This window comes from Accipiter gentilis, chromosome 2 (assembly GCF_929443795.1).
Source record: "Accipiter gentilis chromosome 2, bAccGen1.1, whole genome shotgun sequence".
Lineage (NCBI taxonomy): Eukaryota > Metazoa > Chordata > Aves > Accipitriformes > Accipitridae > Astur > Astur gentilis.
Window position 1 is genome coordinate 34323097 of NC_064881.1, and position 14645 is coordinate 34337741.

Genomic DNA, 14645 nt, shown 5'->3' on the forward strand with positions numbered 1-14645 from the left:
CTCCACAGAATATCTAGGGGTAAAAGAAAACAGAACCAAACCCTTGATGTAGTTCCTTAATGAGCTTAACAGCTTTGATGAAAGAAGTTGGCTATGGCAGTGGCAACATGGCCTCTTTGATAATCTTGGTTCAAAAGGTAGAGGAAGGTCAAGATACTTGGGGGAAATGTTCAGCCTTCTTTTCTATCAATTTCAGAGCTGAATTGGTACACATTCCTAAAACATACAGTTTTATAGGAAGCAGGCATTTTAGATCATAGCACTGATTAAACACTCTCCTGATTTGGCAATTGTGAAGGCACCAATAATTCTGGAGTGACGAGAGATACATTCTCATTATGAGAGACAAGCCCTGACCTGAGAGATAGCTGACATCAGTGTCATGGCAAGTGGTTGCTGAGAAAGTCACTTAGAAAATAGATTGCTTTTGCTGAGGGGTCCTGGTATTAGAGTGACTCCACAGAGAAATTATTTTTGAAAGCTGCTGTCATTTCTTAATGCAGGCCTTGTTTTGCTAAGCACAGGAATATATTTAAAACAGGTTTTCCTTTTGGTATGTGGTACCTGAAAGTACCCACAGTTTCTGAATGGAGTGGGCTTTTTGCTTTAAGACTGGTGACAGCATCCTGACTGACAAAAGTGCTTCTAACTTTATGCTTTGGTATTAAAGCTCTCTCATTTTCTCATAAGCAGGCTACGGGGTAAAAGAATTCCAACTGGCTTATAAAGACACATGCACATTACTACATTAGCAGAGGGGATACCTTTTGTTTTAAAGCCATTTGTGGGGAAAAAATGAACAAGAAAAAAAAACCAAATAGGCAATGATCATGTAAGATGCTACGTGCAGCCAGGTGTCTTTTGACCTCTTTGGGGATCTGGAGAGCCCAGGCGTATGCTGCAGTAAGGAGCTTGCAGGACTGATACTTCATTGGGCCTTGGGCCAGCACCAAGCACAGCATCTTCCAGGCTGAAATCATGGGGACGTTTCTTTGGCTCCACCCTTAGGAAGTCTGGGGAGGGAAGTGGGAGGAATGAGAGGGCACTGCCTTATTAACTGTGTCTCTTTTGTTCTGTTGCTGTACAATAATTGTTCACTTTGGATTTCCCTGTATAATTGTAAATCTTTCAAAATGGCAATGAAAAGTCTGTCCCATACAGACTTGTTTTTCTCTGTCCTAATTTTTCCGGTAGCCTGAATAAGGTGGTCATACACCAGAAACTACAGTGTACAGACATCAATAATTTCTTACTTTTTGCATGTGTGTGTAACACCTCGATTTCCAGAAAAGATTTAATCTGTTCATTGGGTCCTGCTTTGCCTTCCATGCTGATGGCACCCTGTCTCTCTTTTCCTCTTGTTGCTCCAGCAGAACAGAGCGGATCCAGGTGGGGGTACTTTAATATGGACTATCAGGGGTGCAACCAGAAAAACACTCCTAAAGGAAGAAGGAGCCCTAAATCTCAAGAGGGACTAAATGGGTATCCATGTCCTGCAGTTCATTGTCTCCCAAGAGACGGAATAAGAAAGGGAGAGGGGAAAGAAATAGGAAGGGGGAGGAACTGAGGATGCAGAAGGCATGGGACTCCCAGAATGGACTTTTGGGGTGGGAGAGGAGTCTACTAGAGCAAGAGGGAGAGAAGTTGAAATGACAAGGCAGGGATGTCTCAGCTCTGTTGGGCACATCTGTGATAGAGCCCTGCCCTCCTGAGTGAAGGCCTCTGCTGAGGACTGATAATTTCAAGCTTCTGCCAGGATAAAGGCCTAAGAAACAAAAAGGAAGCGATTTCTTATCGGAGTGTTGTGTGCAGCCAGTTTAAATTTTGTAGCCATTTTGTAGCCATTATTTGTATTCTTGATTGAAATGCACAGGCTACTACATCTGCAGTAGTTCTGACATTTCTGCTTTTGGAAGCTTTCCAAAATCTGATTGCCTATATTATTTCCCCCTCCGCCTTTTCTTCTTTAAAAAAAAAAAATATCCCTCTGACAGAGAAGAGTCCATGCAAAAATAGTATTGAAGTGGCTTAGCTCAGTTCCATGAATTTTCTTATCTGACTTTCTCTTATGTGCTCCTTTAGTTCTGTAATCATGGAGGAGGTTGAGGAATATGAATGGAGAAGTATTAGAGAGAAACAAGGAGATTAAGATGGGAGGCATCTTTGGAGTAGTGCTGTCTGCTTGATGGGAGGAGGAGGAGGAGGAGGAGGAGGAGGAGGAATCAGAAGTCAGCTAAGCATAGGAAGCAGGAGACTTGCTGTGGCTTTACTGGGTTGGCCAGATGAAAGACAGTACTTACTGTCTGCTGAGCTTAATTTCAAATCCTGAATCATGGGTCGTTTGCATGGATGTGAAGATAGGGAGATGAAAAGAGCTGTAGTGAGTTAATATTGTCTTTGTTTGGAAGCTTGTTAGGCATTTAGTGATAGGAAGAAGTGATAAAAGGCACGATTGTTGGTTTTTGCAATTCTGCAGTGCTCTGACATAAGCTGGAAGCAGCACCTTGAATTTTTAGCTCTGTCACTCCCAGTGAGACACAGTTTTATCAATGACTTTTCTCTGAGCAGTGGTGAGTGACTAAATAATCTGTTCCTCTGTGTGAGTGGTGAAGTAAAGCGCTGATGAATAAATGAGAGTATCAACTGTAAGAAGGTAGCAATATGGATAAAGTGCTTCCTGTCAGTCTCCTGTGAGAAGCCTTAAGTTGTAAATGAGGGAATGAGTCACAAAGGACAGTCAGTTCAGCTCCACTAATGACCAGTGAACCAAATGAGAGGAGAAAGTCAAGTCTTTGGACCAACATGGCTGTATACAAATCTAGCCTCAAATATCTACCATCAGTAAAAAGTTTAAAGTCTTAACATTTGACTGATGAACTCATCCACGGTACAATTGCGAGCTTCATCTTAAAGCTTTGAAAATCTCTTCTCTGAAAACTTGGAAGCGTTATTTGTGGAAGAAGCCCCTCAGTTTTACAAGGGGTTGTGCCACATATATTGAATGCATGCGTGCAAAAGTGTATCTTGGAGTAAAATTGATTTGTGTTATCTCATTCCCTGCAGCCATTCAAAAGGACACTGAATTTGCCTTCTAATGTCTTGAAGATCTCAATTATACATTTAATTGCTACCCAGAAGGCATCTTTGGCAGGAAGGTACAGTGAACATGTGGCTATTTTAAAATGCAAGAGCATTCTAGTTAAAAAGAAGGAAGAAAAGAAAGAAATCATAGCATCAGATGGCAGTGAGAGCTATTTGGGAATTCTACTTTTGGTTAGATCTTTCCCAGGTATTGTAACTATAGAACTTGAATAAGAAGTTCTCAAGCCTTTTGTTTGTTTGTTTTGTTTTTAATTAATCTCTGCTGGAAGCTGTATGTTAAAGAAATCTGTACTGGCACTGTAGCAGATTTAGAAGATCAGGGTTACAGTGAAGGAAACCCATAGAAATAGTGATCTGCTGCATTAGAATTTTCTCTTATGGCACTGCTGCATTTTCCTGGTCATTAAAATTCTGCTGCTGCTGCTTCAGTGGTGGGGAAATCCTGAAATGGCTGAACAAAATGCAGTGAACATTCCTTTATATTTATGCTTCTAAACTATATTAAATATAATGCTGGGGGTAAAAAAAACTCTTGTGAAAGCAAGTTTAGCAGATTCCAGTTTCAGCTGGCAGCTGACCTGATCATGCAAAGATTATTGGTAAATGAAACTGCTCTTGATTTCCTATGGGACAGCATTGTGCAGCTAGGGTAGGTACGTGTTTCTCCAGCTTGCTGTGCTCAAGTCTCAGCCTTGATTTTGTAACAGACCAGCTGACCAAAATACTTGTAGTTTGCTGATGCTGATTATTGAGCAAGAGTTTCAACTCTTGGCATTATCCTCAATGCAAAATTTTCCTTCTCCAGGTATGGACAGTGGTGCCTTTTGCCTCCATGTGGTTGTGCAGCTCTCACCTTTACTAACAGGACTAGATCCAGACAGAGTTCTGTGCCTAAGCATGTGAAGACCGTGGTCTATTGGGCATCTTCAGTAGCTGCTTAATGGACGGGCAGCAACACCCCACAAAAACACATTGTCTGGTACTTGCTTTTAAAAGGTGCTGGGACAGATGTATTTCCTCATTTATAAAGCAGTTCGGTGATTCACTGGAGCCAGAGATCAATTTTTGATGTGAACAATGCATTTAACCTTGACCATGTTACATAGAGGCAGACCCTTCTCCTACCCCCAAAAAGGCACACAGGCAGAGTTTTGCTACCCAAGTCCAGAATTGCCTCCTTGAAAGTCCTTGCAACACAGACGGCTGATCTGAACAGATTCAACTCTGTAACTTGCAGCTTCACAAGCTCCCTCTTGATTTTAGTTTTCTCTCCGTTTAGGTACTTCCCTGCCCTGTTGAAATTGTTTGTTCTGGGAGGAATTTAAGCTTGATTAGACCATAGAAGAGGTGCAACCAATGCCAACTTGGGTCCCCAGTACTACACATGGACCTGTTAGGGCGGGTCGAGAGGAGGACCACAAAAATGGTCAGAGTGCTGGAATACCTCTCCTGTGAAGAAAGGCTGAGAGAGTTGGGGTTGTTCAGCCTGATGAAGAGAAGGCTCTGAGGAGACTTCAATATATAAAGGGGGCTTATAAGAAAGATGGAGAGAGTCTTTTTACCAAGTTCTGTAGTGACAGGACAAGGGGCAATGGTTTTAAACTGGAAGAGGGGGGTTTAGGTTGGACATAAGGAAGAAATTTTTTATGATGACGATGGTGAGATACTGGGACAGGTTGCCCAGAGAGGTTGTGGATGCCCCATCCCTGGAAGTGTTAAAGGTCAGGTTGGACAGGGCTTTGAGCAACCTGATCTAATAAAGATTTCCCTGCCCATGGCAGGGGGGGTTGAACTAAATGATCTTTGAAAGTCCCTTCTAAACCAAACCATTCTATGGTTCTGTGATTCTATGATTTTATCCAGTTACTTTGTTCATGTAAAATGTGTCAGCCACTCTGAATTCCTGATTGTGCAATGCTGCCATTTTAATTTGGCTTTGGTTCAGTGAATTCTCTTTTCATGTTCTTTGGCCATATTTTGCATTTACTCCTTTTTATTCCATTATACCCATTTTACAGAAAATATCTTCTTTTGCTTTCCTTGTCTGAAAGTTCACTCCACTTGTAAATGAATCAAATGAGAATTACCAGATCTTTTTTTCCAGGTGGCCTATGTTTGAATGGATAAAAGGTGAGATTGAGCAATGCAAGGATTAAAAAAAGATCAATTTTTGTGGATTATAGAGATTCTTTTATGGCTCCTGAGCCAGTATAATAGTCTCATTTGGTTTTCCTTGCTGAGACAATTGGAAAATAAAATAGATTTGTTGACTTGGCCTAACCTGCCTCCAATCAAAGATAACTTTAAATTTTTTTGATGGGACTGTTTTCCCTTAGAAAAAGTGCAGGCTGATCTACGTAGGACTGTGTTGTGTGTCCAGGTTAAAAAAGCATATACTTTCCTACAAAAATATACAAAAATTGTTTGGCTTTCTGATTCCAATTAAGCTCCAAGTTGTAAGTCACTATTATTTTACCTATTTACTGTTTACCATAAGCAGAAGCAAAACAATGTCATCAAAATGACTTGTCTTTTTACTTCATCGTAACAGCAGCCTGAAATGATCTGTGATTATTCTGTTCCTTCTCTGCTCTGCCTGTCCTTCCACTTCCCTCCCACACTCTCTTTTTCTTTAAGTTTTATTGCTCATTCTTATTTAAAAATATACATATATATAGGGATATATTATGGGATGGAGATTTTGGTTCCTGAAGAGGCTTTTTTTCTTTTCACATCTTGTAATTGATTTTCACACAGTGGGATTTAAAATGTCACTGGCCCTATCAGCTTTTTACTAAGTTATATAACTTCTTGATTTCTCAGCACTCTGTAAAGATGAAATGCAGTAGCTGCAGCACAGATGAGGAGGTTAGTTCTCATACATACAACACTGTGTCTACCCTGTCTCCACTTGTATGTTACATGTCCTATTTTTTTTATAGGAGCAGATGACTAATTTCTACCATAGTAACATTAAAAGCTTTATATTCTCAGAATACATGTACTTTTATGAATTACTGAATTCCAAGCCAATTTTTTTCTGCAATATATACTGCACAGTAAATGGAATGGAAGGTCAAGGAACTCTGTATTTTGTTCACATAAATTGAGTACTACAATGTTCTAAATATATGTCATTTGGGCACCAAATGATCTTGGAAAAGCTGTGGGACTCCATCTGCAGGAGGTCACTGTACTGAGCAGTACCAAGACAGACACTGGACTGGCGTATGTAATTAATATTTCTGTTGAAGAGTAGGAATAAGCTTTCTGTCTGATTTTAGGTATCTCCAAATGACTCTTTGTGCTGCTGTAAAATATGTCTATAAAAATACAAACCTGGCATTAATCTTACAGCCAAACTAAGTCAGTTCAGTCTGGATTTCATTTACCAAACCCATGCATTTTTCTAAAGGAAAGTATTATTTTAGGCAAAATTTGGAAAGCATAAGAATTTCCCATTCCAAAGCTTGACTTCTTCTAGGCTTTGACTTTAGTGGAAAGTTTATTTTTTGAGCCTAGACTATTCTGAAAGTGGAAATCTTGACTGCATGAAACACTGGATCTTTTGAGCTCTGTGCTGAAGGAGGTAGGCACAGGTATTTATGCTGCCAGGGTTTCAAGGTGAGGACCCTGCCTGGCACACTGGGAACGAGCCATTCGTACACCACTGCAACAGGCAGGAGCATGGTGTGCCTGTTGGCCCTTTCCCATCTATGCCCAGTGAACGCAGGTGCCAAGCAGTGCCTGTGTCCAGTTTCGATGGGCAGGAGGGTGAGGAACTCTGCTGCCTTTTCCCTTTTCTATTCTTTTGAGTTTGCTGTAAAGACTTACACAGGTTTTAATAGGTGTTTTTGCAGGCTACTAATAAGGTAAAAAGTTACCCCCAGATTTACTGGGATTTGAACTAAGTATAGATAAATGCAGAGGGCTATTGAAGTACTTGATGGGAATAGGATCCAGTCTCTTAATTTTTTTCTGTTGATTTATGTTCCTAAATTCTTTCTCTTCCTCACGTTTTTTCATGTGTGAGTGCGAGGTTTTACTTTTCTGTTCATAAGAGCAATTAGCAAGGCTTAGCCATAATATTTTGATTTCCTAATAGTTACTTTTCATAGAGGATTAGCCAAGGAAAAAACCACACACTGTGAGATTAGTTAAATACATCTTGAAATCCTGCCAATACTTCTCTAAAACAAAATGTGATTTACTGATTCTTGATTTGCATTTAGACGAAAAGCCTCTGATTTATATGGTAGGACTTCTAAAATCTTGACAGTTTTATTGCATGTGCATCTAAATGCAGCTTCCATGTTTCAGCTTGCATGCTGCTTTCTTACAAATTCTGATCAGGTGGTTGTTTAACAGTTCTGCCTTGGAGCTGAGCTCTAGTTAGGAAGCTAAATACATAAACGTTTCCAAACTCACTTGCCTCATTTAACATGCTGTGGCCTCATTTGTCTTCTGGGCTATGGTTTTGATCACTTCCAGCTGTGTTTAAATCTCTCCTTGGCTTCTCTTTTTCATACTGTCAGATACCAGCTCCTCGTCTCCTGTACCGTCTCTGTTCAGCTGCCAGTCGAGACTTATGTCTGATCATGGGGATCTTAGCCTTGCAATGCCAGACCAGCCTTGAGGTGCTCTTTATTCTGGACTAAGGGGGGTTGGAAAAGCCTCACTGTGCTTTGGAAAGCCACAATATAGTGCTTTTTTACTGGATTCTTCTTTAAATAATATCATTTACTATGATGCCTATAGATTGCCAGAGTCTGGTAGTGGATGTAGCTGCAGTGCTTATAGCAATTCTGCTCTCTGGGCTTATTGATTTAAAAATAATAATAAAAAACCCTGCAGGGCAGCTGTGTTCTACAGTCTCTTGTTTCTATGTTTGTCCAACTCTATTTTGTGTCATTATGAGTGAAAAAAAAATTAGGAAAAGATTGTTACATGTCACAGGCATAAATCTAAATGGTGGTTCAAGGGAAAGGTCATCCTTTTCCGCTGGTGAAGGACATGTCTTTACTTCAGCATGAAACTGAATTATGGTTTTAGGTTGTCTTTTTCAATCTCAGTATGTGCTGCTTACAAGTCCCACCTGGAGAAAGAAAGAGAAATAAGCAGTGGTGAGGCTCTTCATAGCATATTGGGCGCAAGCGGCAGCCCAAGCAGCAGAGGCTGACAGCCAGTACTGCCACCGCAGAAGCGTAGGTGGCTGCCCGGGAGTGCTGCTAGTCTTCCCCTGCCTTCCTGGTTTTCCTTTCTCTTCCCCAGTGTCTCCCCCACAACTGCAGCTGAAAGGTTAAGAAGATATCCAATCTGTGGATAAAACTTAATGATCTCTTTCATGCTGTTGCGGTGTCATTGCAGTGTTTGTGAGGACTGCCCTTCTTGCTATCTTCTCTTAACTTCTTGCTGGGAGCATGTTCCTCCCTGCTCGATCCACCAAGGTTGTAGTGGTAACTGTCTCTAAAAGTCAAGCAGCTCATCTGCACATCTCTGAGAAGGAAAGACTTAAACACCTATGCTTACTGCAATGTGCAGAGCCAGGAGCCACAGAACCGAACAACCTCCTCGTGCCCATGACAGAGATTGCCATTACTGGAGACACAACAGCTCAAACACCGCTGACCCAAGAGAGTTTGTTCTAGCACAGGAGCACAGGTGCAAGATGCATCCTGAAAGAAAGTGAGGAAAAAGCTGAGAGGGATTGTTTTGCTTTGGTGCTGTGCAGGAACGTCTTGCTTACCAGGAGCTGAGCCTTAAGGCGAGGATCTGAACAGGCTTGTATCATCCTGGGCACTTGCTTGCCTCTCAGGCGTCAACTACTTCATGTTTATTAATGCAATTTTTTACAAGGCTTCTAGATGCTCTGCAACATAAATTAAGAGGTTTGATATTTAAGTGTTTTTATGGCTTGGTAGATAACTCTACAGAAGGATGCTAGCTGTCTCCTCTCGAATGTCAACATGTGCATGTGCCTACGGAGCTGACTGGTCCTTGGCAAGCTGTGACCTGCCTCCACAGCTGGTTCAAGAAATATGGTTCTGCCATACTAGGATGCTGAAAAGAGTCCAGGTACCTTAAGTCCTGCAAATCTGATCTTTCTTTTTACTATTGTCATTCAGTTTGATAGCTAGACGTTTACATTGCACATGTTAAGAAAAAGTTGGATGGTATCTGTTGATAAGCCATGCCCTGCATTAATGGTCATCTCCTTCACAGGATGGAGGTAGCTGAGCTATCTTGCTGGTGGTCTCAATGTCAGGCAGGGACCTAAGGACACTGCTGAATCAAGGCCCCTGTCAGAAAGCTGGGAGAGACTCAGAAATACACAGCTGGTTTATTAAAGACTGAGCAGTAATACACTTCATCATGCTGCTCTCTTTTCAATTTAATTGACTGGCCGCGCTTGTCAGAAGAAAGTTCAGCTTCTGAGAAAATAGTAACAAACTTGATAACTGCAGTACTTGATGTCAAGGTGGGTTTGTTAAACACACAACTTAAAAATGAAGCCTAACAAAAGGAATTTTGCTGTATTTTAAAAAACTTCTTCAATATTTATTGATAACATTGCTATGGATATAAAATAAGAGAATCCCTTCCTTTCTTAGGCAATTTCCTTTCCTAATGTTAAAGTTTTGTTATGTGGTGTAGAAACAGGGTATATTTTTTTATGGTAGGAAAGACTGAAAAATATCTTTTGTTATTTTAAATATTAAAAAACCATGTAAATCTTTTTAAACATACATTTTTAGAGTCCTACATCTTTATATAAAACTGAACTATGTAAGTACTGGACTACGTATGTATTTTGTCTGTCACAGTTGTAAGTGGAACGCCCACCCTGTCTGCTTGAAACTCAGGCCACAGGGCCACCTGTGCCTCCCCAGCAGCCCGCAGTCCTGGCACTGACCGTAGGCACGGTGTTCAGGGCACTTGCTGCCCTGCCCAGCGAGAGATCTGGTGGTGGCAACATTTTGTGTAGCCTAGAAGTGCCTTTACATTCAGTAAATGGGAAAAATCAAAATGAATGGTGACACTTTTAATAACGACAAATATTTTGAAATAGTGGAAATCTGCTATCTAAATTTCTGGTGGCTTCCAGCAGCCAGAGATATGCTTTGATCATTGAGTCATCAGAGCACAGTGTCTTGATAATGGGAGCAGAAAACAGGATTACAGGGGAGGACCTGAAAAGACTCAGGACTAAGTCATCGTAAGGGGCAAGAGGGAATCTCATTTGTAAGGAAACTTGAAATGCGAAATTGGCTGTCATACTTCTTAGTTTAAAACAAAAGCTAAGACAAGGAGAAAACTGCACTGAGGGGAATGAGTAGAGCCTTCATGACCCTGATGAACTTCATAGGCTTTGTCCATTGTGAACCAATATCCAAATAAAAAATATATGCTTAGTGTAGGATAGATACCAGCAGTGCCTCCTGCTTACAGCTCTGCAGGCCTAGAATTTACTGAGAGTGGGAACTTTCACTGCGATCATGTCATGTTTATTTTCTGTCCCCACAGTTGGTTTCAAATTACTGTTGAAATGTCAAACATTCTCATAAGACATTTTCATGTTCTTGAAGGGTTTTCTTTTTCCTTTTTTTTACCATAGTTTGTTGTCCCCAGAATATGTTTGCTTGGGTTCAGGTCGAACATAATCGCTGGGCTTGCCTGAGCCACTTCGTTCTCTTTTGGGGATGCTCATGCCCTGGTTCTTGCTCTTGCAGCTCCTTTGTCTCTTGTGGCTCCTGCTGCTCTGTCCAAGAGACCTTGCCCCAGTGCATGGTCCCTTCTGCAACCAAGGCAGCGTATCATCAGTGCTTGTGGGCTGGGCTCAGAGGGTGAAGATGTAAAGAAATGTCTTTACAACCTTTACACTCTTGTGGGCACAAAATAAAAAGTTGTTAAAAATGTTCCTCCTCCTACCACAGAACTGAGAAACAAAATAGTTGTGTGGGTTTTCCGTTTGTTTTTAAATAAGTAGGCACTATTTCACAACCTATCTGTTCAGATGTACGTTTATCCTTTATATATAGATTCTCTGAGTACAACCTGTTATTAATCAGCTTATCAAGTGGCATTACTTACTTTTCGAGATGACAAGACATGAAAACATACATGCTCGAGATAGTGTTTTCTCAATACGTGCAATTAACAGACTTCCCATTTTCTAATTGCGTCTGATGGGACCTTAACAAGGCTCTGGATCTCTGCTGTGGCTGCAGCATCCGAGGGAATAGAGTATGGGCTGGCATCCCCAGTCAGCCCTCTGGGCTGTTCTTGGAGCTCGAGGGGAAATGCCAGTAACTGCTTTGCCATGCTACTGACCCCAGGTGAAAAGAGAAAGCTGGTCAGGGTGTCAGGGTTAGTCAGAACTGAATACTTAGAGCAGGAGGGTCTCCTGCTAACCAGGTAGGAGGATAATTTTGTCTTGTTTAAGTACAAAATATTCCTGGATCTTTGAAGATGTTTCTCTCCCATCTGCTAGAAGCTTGGCTAACCTGATATATGAATCAGAAATGCAAAAAGGAGAAGATAAGCACTTTTTCAAACCTGTATGGCTAGTGCCTTGTGAAACTCCCTTAAGAAAATGTAGCTTGGATGAACCTGTTTTCAGTGGAGGATGTGGCGTATATGTCAAATAATAGTCAAAAAAGCCAACCAATGTAAGGCTCATTTTATACAATCTATACATTTTCTGCACATTTCACCAAAATTATACTTACTATTCAAAATACTTGAGTTATGCGTGAGTTGAAAGGCAAAAACTTGATTCTCCTTTGGTTATGATGATGAAAGATTTCTCTTTTTCCTAGTTTCCAGCTTGCTTTTGACAAGTTAGGTGCTTCCACAGAGATTTTTCTGATGTTGTTATATCCTGCAGAGCACTCTGAGAACCAATTTATGTTCCTAGCAAGGAGAAATGCTGGGTGTTTTAGTCTCCTCAAGGAACAGCTTCTGTCTCTCTCTTCAGTGTAACGAGAGTCTGCCCTTTGTGAGTTGGTGCTAATTGCTTCATTTTGTGACAGTTGCTTTTTGTCCTGTGAGGACTTATAGAAGATTATATTATGCACACGTTTGAAATCTATGTAAGCCTTATTTCAAGGCTAACCTATACTGCAAAAGTATGAAGACGCGGTATTTGTACAAATTAGATAACTTACTTGCCTAAGATAGGTACTGTTTGGCTTACAGTTTAAGTTGCTAGCCTTTGTCCAGTCTTGTCATTGACGTGTACCCAATGAAGATGGGTGGGTGCTTCCAAAGACTTCTAGGTATTAGATATTTTTTCAGTCCTAATATCTGTGTAACGTTCTGTGCCTGGTTCTTAGAAAAGTGAAATGGCAATAATGGCTTTCAGAGTGCAGCCCCGTAGCTCCCATGCTTGGTGGGAAGCAGATAGCTTTGCCCAAAGGGCACTTCGAACCCCAGTGTGAGGATGAGTCTTGTGGCTCTAGGAAGAGGAGGGGAGGCTCCATTTGGGAAGGAGCATGAGGAGAGTTTGGATGATTGCCTGTGAGATTTGTGTCTTCTGCTGCCCTGGATTGATCCCCCTCCCCAGCCCCATGGTGTGGTGGCAGGTCACAGAGCGTGGTCTTTGCACTCTCTGCAGCGTGTCCTAATGCTCAGACTAAAGATGGAGGCTCTCTTCCTTGTGGCACCTCTGGTCCGAGGAGTGGCACTGGTGGCTGCCAAGCAGCACTGTGTACAGGGCAGTGGCATGCCTTGGCGTGACAGGGCAGGCTGCCCAGCTGCCCGAGGAAGGCCAGACTAGTAGGTCCTCTCTTGCCTGGAGGCACTGCAGCCGATAGGCTGTTGTATCTGCCTGGGCTGAGATGCTCCTGGCTAGATCTCACTCACTGGTTTTTTACTATCTTTTCCCCTTCCACAAAATACCTTTACAACTCACTGAATTTTCAGTGATGAGATCAGAATGTCTTATCCCATGTACGTCCTGTGGAATAAAGATAATAATGATGTATAAACTGGGTTTATATTTTGAAAGAACTCTTTAAGTTGTTTCACTGTATACATTTCAAGTTGTATGAGCTACCGGGCAAGGCACAAGAAGGTGCAGATTAGCATTTCTGTGCTTAGGACAAGCATATCCACAGCGTGTTCTTCAAACCTGAGCTGCAGTTGCCTGCTGTGCTGATGCTTATTTGTTGAGATGGTAGAACTAGAACACACAAATCTGTGGTGTTGTAAAAGCAACCTCCTCTGCCGTCTCTTTGAGAAGTTAAAAGGCCCTTTTGCTTCCAAATTTGACTACATAAATGTATGTGTGTTATGACTGCATGTGCTGTCACAGTCTCAGGAACATTAAGTGCCCAGGGATATTGCAGCTGACTTGTAAACAACTCAGAAAACAGTGAAGCCTAGGGCTGGAATCAGAAACATAAATACAATTGCTTAAATTAAAGGCTATGGATAAAACAGCTTTGTTAATGTATAAATTACTTGCAGTTAGCACAGAAAATAATTGATATTATGACAACGTTAATTATATGGAAAAATGCTACGAGTTTATATGGCTTCATTGTAGCTGGAGTATTCTATATGTCTCAGGGTATGCCATGCAGCTCCCAGATGACCGGCTACACCTGCCTTTGAAAACATTGAATTCAGTGTTTGGGATAGAGAAGATAGTAATATAGGATGTGGTCCTGCATAATATAGGATGTGTGAAAATCTCACAGTAATTTTCAGGGGAACAGGATCTGGATGCTGGATGCATAGCCTATAATAAAGAGATTTCAGAAATAGCTCCTTCTAATCAGGTGAAATAAAGGCTTTCCATAGTGATACAACCTTAAAATAGTTTGGACAGTTTGAATCCATCCTTATAAATAAAGTTCCATTAAATATAATGCTACAGCATTAATGAGACAAATAAGAATGAAATTATTGTCACTTTAAATCCATAATGCAAATTTTTTTTGTGCGGAATATGACAGAGCTGGAAATTTCAAGACCCATGCAAATTATACTAAAGTAGATTTGCATAAAGCATTGGAAGAGCTTTTGTGAAAATGGAACTAGTGGGAGTTATTTTAATAACAGTATAGCAGCTATTAACAAAATAGCAAGATTCAAAATAGTAATTTACTTTACACATCTCTTCTAAAATATGTCCAGAATCAAGATAACTGTCAGCAAATAGTACAGCATTGCAACCCACCCTCTCAAAATCCTGAAAGAAAAGATCAAGAAATTCTCATCCCTGACAAAACACACACCCTAGTTGCAGAGTGTATTACTTCCACCATGTGAAACAGCTGTAAAATATTACACAGCCATGGTGAAGCCATATGATCTTGAGCTCTTAATCTTTACAAAAGCTTAGGCAGGAAAAAAGAATGAATTGTATATGCTGTGACTATGAGAGTTACATTATGCATTTAGCATGACCGCTGCCATCTTCCTCTCCATCATCATCACCACCTCCCTCCCCACTACTGCCATGCCTCATCTTCCTGCGAATGCACATCTCCAGGCCCATCTGTGGTGTGTAGAGCACTCTGACTCCTTTGCCCGCG

At 41.1% G+C, this 14645-nt stretch overlaps 1 protein-coding gene across 8 annotated transcripts in view; it reads left to right on the forward strand.

Annotated features, from left to right (window-relative positions):
• Positions 1-14645, forward strand: part of OXR1 (oxidation resistance 1) — a 304340-nt gene that overhangs the window by 133867 nt on the left and 155828 nt on the right. The window lies entirely within an intron of this gene.